Source organism: Lissotriton vulgaris, chromosome 4_1 (assembly GCF_964263255.1).
Source record: "Lissotriton vulgaris chromosome 4_1, aLisVul1.2, whole genome shotgun sequence".
Lineage (NCBI taxonomy): Eukaryota > Metazoa > Chordata > Amphibia > Caudata > Salamandridae > Lissotriton > Lissotriton vulgaris.
The window spans coordinates 1363375979-1363388316 of NC_141691.1; positions in this window are offsets into that span (position 1 = coordinate 1363375979).

Here is a 12338-nt window from a genome sequence, read left to right on the forward strand (position 1 = left end):
TTTTATGCTTGGAAGGCGCTCTTCTCTCAGAGCAAATAGTGCTTTGTACAGCTTTGAATCACTTTGCACCATTTTGCATCAAGGGGCATTGTGTGTAATTTGGGTGGATTGCTGCAAGAACCCAGAATTTTTGACACAACGCCTGATCTGCTTAGATACCCTGATCAGGTTCTGCATAAAAAAAATAACGCCTCCTTAAGCCAGGTGCAAACATGGAGAATTGCTTTCCTTTCTCCAAATCTTCCACACATTGTAGCTCACTCATACAATGTGTGAAGTGTTTCCAAATGTGTCTAGGCATATATGATTTCGTATAGAAGGTATGCTTCCAGTTCAAATCCTGTGCAAGACAGCACACTTAGGCGATGAGCAATCTGTTTATGCACCTGTGCAGGAATACTGAGGGAATCATCCTTTACAACGCGGTGTTTACACCGCGGGGCCTTTACGACGCAGCCAAGTCATTACTACGACTTGCGCTGGATGGCGCTCTTGCTTAAGGAATAGTTTAATTTTCTATTCCAACACCTTCCCTACTGTTACGTGGGCTGGAGTTGGAATAGAAAATTAAAATAATCCACAATCCAGCGCCCTCCAACGCAAGTCGTTGTAACGACTTATGTTGTGAAAACCGCGTTGTAAAGTACTGCGATCAAAATGATTGCGTTGTACTAACATACATCCGAATACTGAGCAGAAGCATGCCCTTTGTAATAAAAATAGCTATGGGCTTCTTTCTTCCCCTTGTGCAAGGCAGCACAGCAACTGTGGTTATAACAATAAATATTCCACTTTCACATGCCTGACCTGCCCAGTCTTAACCCTCCAACTTTCAGGCAGTTAATGGCAACTAAAGTGAAAACTAATATTTGTGTAATTTCTCTCCCTACCTCATCTCTCCACTTCTACCTTAACCCTCTCTCTTAACCTCTCCTTATATCTCTACTTTGCTTAATACTATCATCCTCTTTATCTCTCTATCTCAGGTCTCTCTTCCTCACTTTTCTTACTGATCCTTCTTTCAATAGACTTCACTCGGCTTCATCTCTTTCTACCTTTCTCTCATGACTTGACCATCTCTATCACTCTGTGCCTACATCTTTATCTGTCACTCTTGAGTCCCGTTCTCTTCCTCAACCGCATCCCGCCCTCTGACCTCGCTGCAATTTTACCATCTCCCCTCCCAATATCTTGCCTCCATCCACTTCACTTTTCACACAACCTCATCTCTATCTTTACCTCACCTCTGTATCTCTCTTCATTTCTTTTTTATATTATCTCTCAGCCGTTTCTCTACCTTACCACTTCTTCTCACTTCTCTATTTAATTTCTCTCTCTCACATACATTCTTCTCAACTTCCTCTTCCCCACCGCTCTCTCACTTCGTAACCTTTCAATTTACCTCACGACTTCTCTACTTCACCTATGCACCTCCACTTTCTTTTGTTCCCCGACTGTTCCCTTTCCTTAATTTCTAAAACATTTGACTCCTTTCTAGCTAACTCTTCTTCTATACCTCTATTACATTTTCTATATCACCTTCTCCTCTGTTCCCCTTTCTCTCTCGCCTCCAAAAATATGTTTCTTTCTGGACATTGTTCTCAATTTCAACTTTCTGTTTTTCTCTACCTCTTCTCATTTTGCTGTTGCTCTACCTTGCATCGCTTTGTTTCTCCACAAGTCTTGCTGTTTACGTCTACCCCTTGCTGCTTCTCTCTAAGTATGTTTTTTCCTACATTACTTGTCTTGCTAGCTCACCTTATGGAGTATTGGACTCCTCTGCCTTTTTATTAAGTTGCTTCTCCCCATCTCGATCTATTGCATTCTAATACTTTACTTATTTTTCTACATCTCATCGTCTACCTACATCTTACTCTTTCTGTCTCTCCTTATCCGTCCTTCTAGCTACCTCATCTTTCTCGCTTTCCCTCCCTACGTCTCATGTCTTTTCGACATCCTCTTTATCTCTTATTCTACTCCATTATTCTAGTCCTACCCTTCTCTTTATGTCTCTGTCGATCTCCTGTATCCTGTCCGTCTCATTTCTCTTACTCAGCAGGGCCACGGGTAACTGTCAGCAAGAGACGTGAACACTTATAAAGAGGAGAGTTGGGGCAAGGCTTTGATTTTCAATGTTTCAGCAAGAATGACAGCAGTGAAGGGGGATAGATTTATGATTACAAATATTCAGCATAAAATTTCAAGCAGTATGTGCACGTCTTACTTTAACATTATGCACTAGTCCACTTAACATCTTGTCAAGTCAAAGAAACTTTATTTCGCCACTATTGTTAAAGGCCATAAAAGTGCATATAATAGATATAAAAACATTCAATTAAAATCAGCGTTTAAAAAATGCAATTACCCCACGCCCAATACAATTAAATATGTGTGCTCTCTCGTATTGAATGAACAGTAAAAACAACACGTCAGATGGCAATGAACATTTGAAAGCACACCCCAGATACCTACAGAGCAGAGCAGCCTTAGCACAAACTCTTCCTAATGCGAATTGCATTGCAGATGTATGACGCGACGCTAAAACAAACAGTTGGGGATCCCAAAGCACATAAAAAGTACATAGCTGCTTTAGAGTCCCTAATATTGTGCGCAATAAATAAGGGTTTTAGAAATTGCTTCCTTAAATTGTCATAAATACGACGGAAAAGCATAAAATGTAATGTACATTATTTAAAATCAGCATCACATGGACATAGGATAGATGTTGAGTCCCATTGTTTGATTTTGGGGAAGGAGACTAGATGGTGCACCATATTCAGGCGTAGCCTGGTCAGGGCATACCAATGCTGATGATTTAGTACCCAGGTTAAATATGGATGAGATCCTATTGGAAAGTTATATGACATACCTTGTTACTGTGTGTTTTTCCCTTTCAGTAGAAGCCCTCCAATGATGACACCACAAATAGACCCCGTACGTGTTTCATAGAAAAACAAGTATATGTTTATAAAAAAGATATACCATGCGACCACGCAATACTAAACCCACATATTCGTCTGGGCAATACTCCCCCTTGCCTATTATTATTTAGCTAAACTAAACAATCCTACGTAATCCTAATGTCGTAATATGCAGTTTGTTATGCAAGGATCAGGTACTTCACAACATAAGAATAATACAAATCGTAATACGGCTATCTGGCGATTTGTACTGTCACTGTAATACAATGCATAAAGCAACAACATGGTAAACTGCTATACCCCCATAATGCAATTATGGGGTCTTTCAGGTACTCTGTTAGGAAAAAGCAATGCAACGTGTAATACAATTATCAGGCAGTTCGTTATGCGAAACGAATGCAATGCGGAACACATATATCTGGCAGTTTGGTATGCAACACTAATGCAATGTGTAATACAACAATCCGGCAGAGTGTGATGCAGGACTCAGACAAGGCGTTAACACATTTATCAGGCAGTTCGTTATGCAAACCTAGTACAATGCATAACACACCCATCAGCAAACTAATGCAGTGAGCAATATGAGAAAACAGACAGTACGCTCTGCAGTTATACAATCATCAGATACTCTGGGATGCAGAAGTAATGCAATATGTAATTTACTACGGCACCGTTCATGGTGCCTCTGGCGGTTTCTACGCCACTCTTGCTGGCTTGCGGTTACTCTCCGGCCCCAGTTGCCCCCCCGCACACGGGTAAGATAGAACACAGTAAATGCTGCTTCGCACTCAGGCCCCGGTGCTCCCAGTCAATTGGCACACGGGTCTCAATCCGAGCCGAAGCAGAGGCTCGCGCTGCAGGCTCTGAGAGAGAGGCCGAGAGCGTCTCCCTCTGAGCCTGCGCCCGCCCCAGGAGTCGACATACGTTACCTGGGGGGCGTGAACCCACTCTCCTCTCCTCGTCCAGCGATTCAGGCCTGCGATGCAATTCTCTGAATTTCCGGGCAATGGGAAGATCCCAGGCTACACACTACATCCGCACTCAGAGTCAGTGAGACTCACAGGAACTTCAGGTGCACGATAACCAGACAACTCCTCATGAGAGTCTCAGGCTGCGCACGGCAAACGCACGCAGCGTCGCTGAGACACACTTTATCTTCTGGTGCCCAGGATCAAAGGGCACCACTTGCACAGGTCTCAGCCAGTAGAAGGTACACGTACACATCATCGCTGAAACACACTTTATCTTACAGTGCCCCCGATCACAGGGCACCTCTTGCGCTGGTCTCAGGCAGTAGAAGGTACACGCACACAGCGTCGCTGAGACACACTTTATCTTGCGGTGCCCTAGATCACAAGGCACTTCCAACGAAGGTCTCAGGCTGCAAACAGCACATGCACACAGCTTCGCTGAGACACATTTGCTCTTCTGATGTACACCAAGGTCGAGCATCCTTTTTAGTGCTGCTCGACATGTCGGCCGCATTCGATACGGTCAGCCATTCAATTTTGATCAGGAGGCTGGAGGAGGCGGGGGTATCTGGTCTAGCCCTTGAATGGCTGGTGTCGTATCTCAGTTACAGACATCAGGTGGTGGCCCTGCCACCTTTCAAATCTAACATCAGAGGGGTTGGTCATGGTGTACCCGAGGGATCGGCCATTAGCCCAATCCTTTTCAATCTCTACTCCGCCCCCTGGTCAGGCTAATAAAATCTTTTTGCATAGCAGTCACCAATTATGCTGACGATACCCAGCTTGTCTCCTTGTTTGAGGGCAAGGAGGCCGTGTCACAAGAAACCTTTCACCGCTGTATGATATCCACGACGGAATGGCTGTGTCAGAATTCGCTTCAATCCAACATCTCTAAAACCAAGGTGTTGCACTGTTCAACGGACCGTATTCCTAGACCTCTTCCACAGGATTTTTGGCCCCCTTCTTTTCAGGGCACTAGCGTGCCTGCTGATTCTGTTCGGAACCTGGGAGTGATGTTCGGTTCCAACCTTCAGCTGGATGTGGCCGTGAACAAAACGGTGGGCACCTGTATGGCCCTGCTCCGCACGTTGCGGAAAATCTTACCTTTTCTCCCCGCGCAGGCCAGACCAGAGGTAGTGCGGAGCATAGTCTTGAGCAGACTCGACTATTGCAATGCATTACTTCTGGGGGCAGCAATGACTTTGGTGGTGAAACTGCAACGCGTGTAGAACTTTGCCGCAAAACTGGCTCTCTCACGTTGCCGCTTTGATTCGTCTGTAAAGGCATTAAAGGATCTTCATTGGCTGCCGATCGCCCAGCGGATTGATTTTAAAGCCCTCTGTCTGGTGTTTAGAGCCCTTCATGGCCAGGGACCGGCACCATTGCAAGACTTATTTTCCTGGTATATTCCTTCCAGATCTCTCCGTTCGGCTTCAGCCTGCTTGGTATCAGTTCCCAAGAATCTGAGATCCCGGATGGGAGGCGCTCCTTTAGGTATACCGCAGCCAGACTGTGGAATTCCTTGCCGCTGGGGCTGAGATCTCTGGGAGATATCAACTCTTTCAAGAAAGCTTTAAAAACGCACCTTTTTCCCAGAGCAGAGTAAGTGGGACATCAGCTGATAACATCGTAAATGGAAGATCATAGTCTAAGCGCAAGGATGCCCGCTGGGTGACAGACATAGCGCTGTATAAGTATGCCAATACATACATACATACATACATACATACGATCACGGGCCAATCCACACTTGGCTCCCCGGTACACACGTTCACAGGACGATCCTCTCGAAGGACTCGGGCTAGAAAGAGCACACACACACTGCGTCTCTGAGTCTTGTTTGGAACTCCGGGTGCCCAAGATCACTGGGCACGACTTGCGAAGGTCTCAGGCTAGACAGAGCACACGCACCTGCAGCGTATCTGAGAGTCTTCTCTGGACACTTTTGTGTTACTGTGTTTCCAAACAGGGAGTCAGCTCACCTCGGGCCCTTGGGGATAGTTACTTCAGGACACAGCACACAGCAAAGTCCTTCGAGCAGGGGGACACAGCACACAGCAAAGTTCCTACAGCCTTTCCTTAGTTGAAACAGCAAACTGCAGGCCAGCCCCAGCTTACACAACAGGAGCGGTCCTATCCAACAGTCTCTTCAGTTGCTTCTTCCTTGGCAAAGGTTCCTCTTTATTCATGAAGTAGCTCCAGTCTTGTTCACACTTGATCAAGCCATTCTCCAAAGTTCAGGGGCTTCAGCTCGCATAGTTATACCCCTCATTGGCTTTGAAGTCTTTGTGTTACAGGGGGCACTGACCCCTGCTCAAACTAGTTCTGGGTGCCTCCCTACCAGTGACACCTTCTTCCTTTGAATAGTGGGGGTCTGGATTCTCAATTATTCAGCAGGAGATGTAACAATTGTTTTATAGCACCAGCCCAGGCCTCTTCACCTCTAGGCCTCGCCCTACACACTCCAGATGCAGGTGAGTCTGTGCTGTCTCACCTCCTCCCCTGGGTCATGACATCCCCCACATCCTATCGCTTTCAAATCCAGCCAGTCAATCCACAACCTGGCATTGACACACAAAAATGTTTAAAGCACAAAAACCCAGCCACTTCTGAAAGAGTGGAATACAAACACATAATGCAAAAAACATCTTTATAAAAAGATGTGTTATTGCAGGGTGAGTTTAGGTAAACTAAACTTCACCTTTCCATCTTAATCCTTTGGGAATATAGGCTGGCAAACACATTACACAGCCTTTCCATTCTATTCTAACGGGCAAGATGGCCTTTCAGCAGTTAAAACGAAATGGAGAATATTTCACTGCCAAGACATGGTATACACATTGGTACATGGCCCACCTTTCACATGCACTGCACTCTGTCCAGCGGGTACCCTAGACCTACCATAGGGGTGCCTGATGTATATGGAAAGGGAAGGGCAGGGTTTGGTAAGTGCGTGCACTTACCAGAGCAACATGGCAGTTTAGGAAACTTCGCGCAGGCCCTGCAATGGCACGCCTGAGTTCCCTTCTCAAGGCTACTTGAGTTGGTGGCACAATAAGTGCTGCAGGCCCACCAGTAGCATTTGCATTATTAGCCCTGGCACACATAGTGTACTTTACTAGGTACTTTACTAGTAAAGCAAACATACCAATAATGGACAGCCAATCTCCATTACAATCTACACAGAGAGCACTTGCACTTTGAAACTGTTATCAGTGGCAAAGTGTCCAAAGCATCTAAGTTGGCAACACATGTCAGAAAAAAGGTCTAGGGGAAAAGCTAAAAGTTTAGGGAACTCTAGCCAAAACGGAACAAGTCCCACAGGCAGCCTTTACTGGCGACTTCTGTAATTTTTAAAACCTTTAACCGGGTCATCAAAACAGACAAACTGAACACCTTGTTTAATAGAGGATAGCCATCGTATTTTAGGAATACAAGCAGGAGTTAGGCAGTCCAATGCAATAGTCTTGGTTCGGTTTCAGATTTGGCCCAGAATGAATACCATAAGGTGATTGGTTTAGAGAACAAAATGTCATCCAGATTGTTCAGTCTTATTTCCCTATGCAGAAGGGTAGCTGAGTTGGGGGGGGGAGGGGCACAGCAAACACCTTAATAAATTGTTATCCTCAATCTATAAGGGATTGGTACTTGCGTGACCTCACACTCCTCCACCATGGTTTGCAGTGGATAGACCCATGGCTTTATAAATGATGACCATCTCTTTAATAGCTCGACTTCTTAATTTAGAAGCAAATGTAAATGTAACCTCATACAATATTTTCATCTTGAGCCTTGTATTATGAATATGTCCAGCCCACAAACCATTGGCAGAGAAAGACATTCCCAGATAAAAAAAGACTTGACCCTTGCAACCTGGGTACCCACTAGATACAATAAATTTAGTTTGTATAGGTTTTCCCACAGGTCATTATGAAGGTTTTTTTAAAGTATGAAGTTTGCAAAGGAGTCCATTAGTCTCTGCAGCCCAACTGCGGTCCTTGATAAACGTACTGCGTCTTCGGAGGACTGGCACCAAGCGGACAGCAACAACTGGTGCATCGGCCAGCATGGATCTCCACATAATGTAAACCTCATTTATGAACAAGGAGAATAAGAAGGGTGCCAATATTGTAGCCCTGGTAGACACCCCGCCTAATTCTAAATGAGGGGTACAGTTCACCATTGGGTGAGAAACTCACTGTGGCTGACAGATTTTCATAAATCTGCGCAAGGAGGTAGACATATTCCATAGGGTCTCCGTATGAAAGCTGAGTGGTCCACTAAATCCTGTGGTCAACTAAGTCAAATGCACTGGTAAGGTCCGCAAAGCACATATGCAGCAAGCCCGTCTTTGCTTTAATGTACTTCCCCATCAAATGTTCCAAGTTTAAGCATTGTTTCACCATCCCAAATCCCTTTCTGAATCCATACGGGGCCTCTGACAGAATAGAATTGTCCATTGCTTATTCTTCCAGTGTTTTAGAACTACCCATCCCAGGAGTTTGGAAGAGGAATCCAGGAGGGAAATGTGACGGTAGTATTTTGGATCTGCTTTATTGCCTTTCTTGTATATTGGAACTATGACAAACTTGGCCCAAGAAGAAGGGAAGATACCCTGTACAGCTGAATTAAAGATACGGGTCAATATTGGTGCCCACAATTCTACTTTCCCTAAAAATACATCAACAGAAACCCCGTCGGATGCAGGGGCCTTCCCCCTTGCACAACTACGCGAAGCATCCAAGATTTCATTTAACGTAAATGTTAGAGGGGGTTTTACCACAGGTAGGTCTATTGATCAAATTATTTGGGGCCAATGATGCGGGCTTTAAGTCATCATTCAAAAAAAGGATCAAAAATTATCTCAAAATGGTCCACCCAGGCCTGTGAGGATATCAGGGAGGTAAGCACTGGGCTCGCCTCATCCTTCAGGAAAGCAGTTTTTACAGTGCTCCAAAACAGTGAAATATCATTGCTTTCCACGGTTTAGAGCAAATGGAACCATGATTTTTCCCTTTAACCTCATGCGCGCGGGCCGTTTTCCCGCTGTGCGCTGAGTTTAAAAAAAAACCCGCGTTACATGATGAGCTCAGCTCGTCATGAGCGTACAACAGGCGTAACTCATGAGTAGCTGAGCTCGTCATGAGCGTTGAAGGGGTTAATATCTTTTTCCTGGCTATTATGGTCTTGTTATACTGTTTCCTGAGGTGTTTAATCAGAGATTGGGCTCTTGGTATCTGATGTAAAGCGAAATTCAGTGATTTGGAAGCCTGAGTGTATGCATAATTAAGCCAACCCTGTTTACCTGTTGGACCTTTTTTTGCAGGACAGACCAGTATGGAGTTAAGGGCTGTAGGAATCTACACAAAAAACTGGGACCAAGGTGTCATTGTCTATATCTTAGGCTAGACAGATTGCAAACTCATTCCACTTTAAGGATACGAATTTCGGTAGAATGCATACTGTGTTATTCCCGGCCATTTAATGCGACTAAACATGTGACAAGTCACCATTACTATGCTTGTACAAAAATGTGAGTACAATCTGGTTAAACACTGAATTTCACAAAAATGTTGTTGCAAGTAAAAATCATCTAGATCCACACTCAAAAGGAAATGGTCTTGAAAGACAGTTTTATTAAAATGCTAAACTAATCTAGTTAAAATCATATGTGATAAGCAAGCATGCGATTTACTTTGAACTGACGCAACATTTAAAATGCGCAAAATGAAGCATGTTGCTATATTTAGTACTGGGCTTCAAAATGCCTAAAATGGCTATATTTCTTCTCCCAAAATCTGGTTTATTGAGTTTTCCATAAAATATTACAATTACACAAAAAGGAAATTTCAAGGGTTCACATAGCAGTCAAAGCAGGTGGAATAAAAAACCCAGAGCATGAATAGCTGTACAAAGAAACATTCAGCATAAGATTCAAAAACATTATTGGTTGTTGAAGCAACTAAAACAAACATTGTGCACTCATGTGCGCTGCCTGAGAGACTGAGAAGAGGATGTTGAGATGGTGTCCTCTGAAGAGGATTACCCTCAAGGGAAGGGATGAGTATGTCTCTGAGGCTGTCTCTGGATTATGAGGAATGCATGTGAACCCATGGGGGGAGAGGGGACTAAGGTGAAAGGGGGAGAGGATAACGAGCTCCTACTTCTAAAGCGTGAGGGAAAGAAGTCCAACATTGAAATCTATTGGAGGGGTAAAGGGTGGGGAGACGATTTGCAGATGCAAGTCATGGAAAGAGAATTTAGAGGAAGGAGGACTGTAGGGAAGGATGGGGGGCACCAAAACGAGGGGTCTATCCTAGAGGCATCGGCGTACCCCATCACCGAAACTTATGACGAATGGTAGAGTATGAAATGAGTGAAGAGCATGACATTCGGCGGTTGGAGGCATAAATGTTCAAGCCTAGACATGCACTCAATAAGGGAATGCCAAAGGTGTGAACATTTATTGTCAGTTAGCTAGTTTGAGTCCACTGTTCCAGTGCTAAGGTGTGCCAAAGCTTCGTGCACCAGCAGGCTGTTGGGGAACTTCAAGGCCAGGGAAATCAGTTGTTTGACTGCTCCCGTCATATTTTGAGTCAGGGACCAGTCTGAGTGGGTCATTGCTATAAGTGGAGGGGATGCAGCTCTAAGATAACAGTGCAATAGTCAGCCGGGATTGGATGGCCCAAAGTGTTTTTGACGTGACTTAGGATTTCCTTGCAGAAAAGTGCAATGGGCGGGCATGTCCACCATATGTGTTGAGTCTCCCGTTTTATCCCCACTTCGCCAGCAGATTACCAACACCATTGGCCAGATAGAATATAGGTTGGCCAGGGTATAGTACCACTGGACCATGATCTTATAGGCGGTTTCTTGCTTGGGAATACTCCTATACATTTTTGGGGTATCGCTCCCTAAGGTATCCCACTGTTTACCCGTAATGTCGTGAGAGCAGACTAATTCCCACTTCCATTGATATAAATGGCTGGGTAAGAGGCAGGATTGTTGTAGTATTGCATAGGCCTTGTACACTAGTACCTGTGTGCCTTCGAAGTTGGGGATAAGGGATTCAAACGGGGTGAGGGGGCGTGTAGCGGCTAAAGAGTTGAAAGGGTGTAGGTCCCAGTGGTGTAGCTGTAAATTTTGATGTCGAGTTGCATCTGGGAGTCGGAACTTGGTCTTGCATTGCTCAAAAGATTTTATGGATTTGCCTTGGATGAGGTCTTGCAGTATTCTGGATTCACCCTTAGCCCATGATGGAAAGGAGTCTCAGGGGAGCGCAGGTGTAAAATCCGGATTGCAAGCGATGGGGGCATTTGGAGAGGGAAAAGTGGTGAGTTTCCTTTGAAGCCCAAGTCCTTCCCACACCTCCAAAACAGTTTGTGTTGGGGTAGCTATGTGTACACTCCACGGGCCAAGTGTTTTGGGAGCCAGGCCAAGTCCCAAAGTGGTCTACACGCTGCTCATCTGTCTATATGTACCCAATGTTTTTCGCTCTCCCTCACCACCCATTCGGAAATAAAGAAGAGATGGCCAGCCTAGAAATTGCGTTGGCGATTCTGGCATGCTAAGCCGGCCGGTGTCTGGGGAGCATAAGAAGGGCATCTGAGATGCAAGGCTGCTTCCCCTTCCAAATAAAGGCGTGCAAGTCCCCTTGTAGAGTCTTAATATAGTCTGTTGGAATGGATGTGGATAGTGGTTGAAATAAATATAAGAGCCGGGGAAGAATATTCATCATACCACATTAAGGCGACCTAACCAGGAAATGTGGGGAGGGCACCACACTCAGATGTCTTCCAGGATTGCTCTGCGGTAGTGGACCCAGTTGGCCTTCGTTCAAGTGTTAAGGGTGTTTGTAATCGTAAGCCTAGGTATTGGATAGGGTATGCTGCCCATTGGAAGAGAGCGAGGGTCTAGAAATGAGGGAGGCAGTCCCATGGGACGGTGAGATTGAGCGTCTGGGATTGGGACATGTTGATTTTATAATCTGACATCGATTCAAAGGCCTGTAGGGCCCGTGCCTCTGCAGGAAGAGAGGATTCAGGCTTGGACAAGGTGAGGAATAAATTGTCAGCCAATAATAGGAGTTTTTGGTCTTGTCCGCCGAATGGGATGCCCCATATATCGCCATTTTGTCAGAGATGGATGGCTAGTGGCTCCACGGCCAGGATAAAAAGTAAAGGGGCTAGGGGACAACCCTGCCGAGTGCCTCAAACAATAGGGAATGGCTATGTCAATTTGCCATTGAGCCTGATGGTCTCTGTTGGCGTTGTATAGGAGGCCATTATCTTATTTATCAATGTGAGGCCTGGTCCTAGCTTATACAGGACCACTCGGAGGAACTTCCAGCTCACCCTGTCGAAGGCCTTCTCTGCATCTAGAGACAACAGGAGAGTTCAAATATTGTGTCTATGTGCCTTCTCAACTAGGTGTGCTAGCTGGCGTA